Source organism: Pseudophryne corroboree, chromosome 11 (assembly GCF_028390025.1).
Source record: "Pseudophryne corroboree isolate aPseCor3 chromosome 11, aPseCor3.hap2, whole genome shotgun sequence".
Taxonomy (NCBI): Eukaryota; Metazoa; Chordata; class Amphibia; order Anura; family Myobatrachidae; genus Pseudophryne; species Pseudophryne corroboree.
Genome location: NC_086454.1, coordinates 274,341,307 through 274,346,240, shown reverse-complemented (window position 1 = coordinate 274,346,240; position 4,934 = coordinate 274,341,307). Strand labels below are relative to the sequence as shown.

The window sequence follows — 4,934 nt, the reverse complement described above, 5'->3', positions numbered from 1 at the left end:
TCGCTTAGCTTAACCATCCAGCGACCTCGGTGCAAATTTTAGGACTAAAAATAATATTGTGAGGTGTGAGGTGTTCAGATTTAGACTGGAAATGAGTGGAAATTATGGTTATTGAGGTTAATAATACTATGGGATCAAAATGACCCCCACATTCTATGATTTAAGCTGTTTTTTAGGGTTTTTTGAAAAAAAAACACCCGAATCCGAAACACACCCGAATCCGACAAAAAATTTTCGGTGAGGTTTTGCCAAAACGCGTCCGAATCCAAAACACGGCCGCGGAACCGAATCCAAAAAATTCAAAAAAATGTCCGGTGCACATCACTAGTTTATAAACATTTCTGCATCAGGGGACATAACACTGAAATAAGCATCAGAATGGCAGAATTCAAGGGATAGGTACCATTGAAGGAAGCATGGATTCGAAGATCAGGGAAATAGCTAGGTTTGTGCGCTGCAGGGTAGGTTGTGCTGTTGGCAGTATTTGTCAATTATTAATTATCTAATTACATTCACTTGCAGCTTCCCCCCTTTCTGAAGCCCAGCATCTCCTGACTGCCTCTGTCTCCTACCCCCACCCGTTTTAATACAGCATTCATGGACTTGACTTGGTAGCTCTTTGATGTTCAGGCGCACTGTCCTTTATTACATTTTGGGATGCTGATAGGCAACAGGTTTGAATCCCAGGCATAAGACATTGCAGTCGTACACTATTCATTGAGTTATCTGTCCTTGCATAGAAAGCTATAAAATTCAAGCTGGAGAGTTTTAACTATTTGAATTCTACTTTGCGAAGAGGTAATCAGTGTTGTGGATGGGCAGATCTATGTAGTGTGCGGCTGCAAGGAATTGGATGTGTGGCTGCACACTCCATTTTTTAACCTTGTACAGGTAGCTTCATATAGTATATAAATCTCATAGTTTTTATTTCGGGATCAAGTGGCTCAGTAGGTGGGGTGTTTGGCTGGGATGCAGCAGTCCTGGGAGTGGCAGTATATTGAAATGTGATATTTAATGAGGGATATGGTGGCTGAATGGCGGCAAGCTCTCTGGTTGAGTGCACGAAGGAGGTATAAAGAGTCCAAATTAATTTTCTTGCAGTGTTCTACAAATATAGAGGGTAATTCAAAAGTCACAGTATACCCCTTTGTTTCAAAAACTGTGCAGGAAATGGGAAAACGGACTAAGATTCAAGATGGTGCCCATGTTCAGTACATACCCTAAGATATAGCCCACCTCACCCATACCTTACTGGAGTATTCATTTTTCACAATTACTGCACAGTTTTTGAAACATACATACAATCTGAAGGCGCAGCACGTGAGACTTCCCAATATAAACAGTACAATAGTAACAATATTCCTTAAATTCACTATAGACTTCAGTTTTACTTAAGATTTATTCACAATAAAATGGATTAAAAAAACAATGGTATCAGTTCACATCCACATATGCAGTACATAATAGGTGATTCACAGCAGTGAAAGCAAATTCATCCACATTGAATACACTGGGTTCCTTTTGTGGCATTTGATCACAATAAGATGCAGATGTTGCGTAAGCCAGAAAACACCAACGCGTTTTGTCACCAACGCCTTCTTCAGGGGTTAAGCAATCTGGATAGAAAATAAAGGAAAAACCCATACCTATGGATGCATATCGGGACATATAAATTATTCATTCAGGCTTAGATACATACCAGGTGCCAGTGATTATTCATACATAAATTCAATGGCTTGATACAGATTAGACATAACTTGACATGCCGTGGGATGGCCTATCTGGAAACTGATACTGTACATTAAACATCATTGTGCACCTTTGAACCATTAACTATCTCGAGGAGCAGGTGAAACAGTTTTATACATACCAAAATGTATCTTGTATGTACTAATAACCACAGGATATTTTGTTCTAAAAGTTTGTCCCAATAAGGGCTTAGACACACATGGATCACAGATAGGTGTCCTATCCTGAGAAAGCCTATAAGTGATTAAAAGTGAAAGATCTACATTATAACTCATAAAAGCTAATAGCACCCTATATTAAAGGGAGGTACAACTGGGAGGATGATTACTACATATCAGGTATACATACCATCACTGTCTCTTGAAGGTTTTGACAGGAGACAGATAGTGTTGTCACTTTAGGGTATGCAGCATAGTCTCAAGGAGGAAAGAGTCTAAGACAAATCAATTACATACATGAATCAATGGGAGATGGTTTATCCCACATAGCTAGGAGACTACTCAAAGATATAAAAGGACACCCTAGGTATACACTGAATTTTTGGCTGCTAATGCGGAAATAAGTTGGTGCAAAAATATTGTGGGTCCCACACAGGCCTTCCATATTAGGCATTTAATTAGCATAGAACACATTACTAAAAGACACATTATTTAAAAAGTAGGGGCATAAGACAGCAATTCATTTCATACATATAATACTCAATTAGGCCCCTAATGGCAACACGCAATTTCAGAATAAATTGACTCACATTTCCAGCTTAGAAACAGCAATAAATAAGTTTAGAAGTTAACTTTTCGTTTTCACTTTCACAATAGTGATGGTGGGACAATGTGTACATAAAATACATTTAAAAATTGACAAAGGCAATTACTAAAGTCAGATATGAGAGGATTGAAGAGAAAGAAACAGGTATCAATCAACTTACAATTCCTGCAGATGGCATAGGTGTGTCCTCCTCAGAGAGCAGTGAGTGAATCAAGCTGAGCCTTTCCACAGCTATATACCAACAGGGAAATGACATCACTTCCTGTATGGAAGATAGTGCAGTCCAAGATGTTTCAAGGTGAACTCTCATTTAACAAAGGTGCTAGTGATCTACCAGTAATAAAAACATTAACCCTTAACCGTGCAGATAGTGCATATAACTATTTTGTTCAGTGTGACAGATGGACATTGCAGTGGAGTACCCATCCGGTTTGCGTTCCACCGGCAGCAGTCTTACTTCCGGTATGCGTTCCAAGTACGGAAACGCACTTCCAGAAAAGGTAGTTCGTTTGGTAAACTAAGACGATACAGCGTCAGTCATAAAAAGCTAAATGTGACTGTATGAATAGGAAATTTCAATATTTAATTGGGAAGTGGGTAATGGCAGGGCGCATTTCCAATATGCGTTCCATCTGGGTGATGTGTGCTTCCGGTTTGCGTTCCAATAACAGGTACGCATTTCCGGTGTGCTAACAGCTACTGTTGCACATATTATGTGCACTGAGTAACCTGCGGCGTTATTACTATAATTCAAAGGGGTAAAAAACAATCCATGACATATACTAATAAAGTGGACATAACTTGAATATGTATACATAGCTCTCGGCGAAGGAACTGCAATTTTGCGGGAGTAATACCAATAAAGATGCTGTATTAATCTCTATATGTTAGGTGACCATAAATAAGTAAAAATCAAATAACAATATAAAAATGAATTTGTTTCCAACTATGTTCAATGCTCTCAAATGTACATAGGTTCAATGGGAAAAAAGTTGTTTAAACCTTTTATCAACAGACCATAGGTGCTAAATAGACCATATAGGGGGGTGGGGGGGGGGATAAGAGTGAAAGGCAGAAGTAACCTGACAAGTAATGCTATATATATATATATATATATATATATATATATATATTTATATAAATTTTCATGTATATATATATATATATATATATATATGGGGCATTACAGCATGGGCTTCCTCTGGGATCAATTTTGTCATGCCCCTTCCCCTTGGTGGTGGTTCCAATTATCTTTCTGGCACAGGGTAACAAAAAGTCTATTTACAGCTCTGTAGAAGATAGTCTAAGTAAGAGAAGGAAAAGCACATGAGGGGAGAGGGTCCTGCTCGTGAGCGCTTACATTCGGAGGGGCAGACAGATGGGTTACAAAGATGGGGCAGAAGTTGGCATGGAGCAGAGGGTTAGGATGAGAGATGGCTGGTTTTGATAAAGAAGTGGGTCTTGAAAGCCTGTTTAAAGTTTTGCAGATAGATGGATAGGGAGAGGTAGAGAGGTAGAGAATTCCAGAGTAGTGGAGCACCACGGCCAATATCTTGGAGGCAGGAATGGGAGGAAGTGACAGTACAGGCAATAAGGTTGATAAATGTTCTAAACCAATGAATTTCTGTTCAAATAAAGTACTGTTAGAATGTATTGCTATAATTCCCTAACTAAAAATATATGTTATTTGAGCTAAGCACTCGTGCTAAAACAGAGTACTGTTCCAAATGGTGTACAGTACAGTATGTTCTGTTCAAAGGCACCTGGGGTTGAGAACTGTCAATTTCATGACAGTTTTATGAATAAAACTTCTGTCCCGACTTTAATTGCAGTAACAACTTAATTATATGGAAAATGAACTTTCTTAATAGAGCTCATTAAATTATACATTATAGGTTTAAATGTATATATTGCATAAATGACCACATAGTTTTATTTATAAAAGAGCAGTAAAAAAAATGTGTGCTTAGGGGGAAATTATCACCAAATGCAATCAAATTAACTTAAATTAATTAGATCTCTGTGACTTATTACAGTATTAAAAAACTGCAGTTATAGTTATAGACATTGCTCCACTTTATTATATACCGAGCACATAATAGTGCTAGTAGTGCCTATAGCCTAAATAGTCCTCCCAGTTGTACCCATGCATTCAAATCATTTTTATATAAAAACTATCAATGTGCGGCGGGCACTTTTCGTGTTTTGGTTTTGGTTCTAATTCTACTTTCGTGTTTTGGTTTTTGCTTGGTTTTGCCAAAACCACCCTTTCGTGTTTTAGTTTTGGTTTTGGATCTGGATGATTTTTGAAAAGAACATAAAAACAGCTAAAATCACAGAATTTTGGGGCAATTTTGCTCCTACGGTATTACTAACCTCAATAACATTCATTTCCACTAATTTCCAGTCTATTCTGAACA

At 37.9% G+C, this 4,934-nt stretch overlaps 1 long non-coding RNA gene across 1 annotated transcript; it reads right to left on the bottom strand.

Moving 5' to 3' along the window:
• Nucleotides 1–1,380: 1,380 nt before the first annotated feature.
• Nucleotides 1,381–2,771, bottom strand: LOC134970161 (uncharacterized). Its single transcript, XR_010189703.1, has 3 exons — nucleotides 2,675–2,771; nucleotides 2,098–2,182; nucleotides 1,381–1,616 (listed from the first exon to the last, which is right to left on the bottom strand). It is a non-coding gene; the product is annotated as an uncharacterized LOC134970161 (long non-coding RNA).
• Between the last annotated feature and the right edge of the window lie 2,163 nt (nucleotides 2,772–4,934).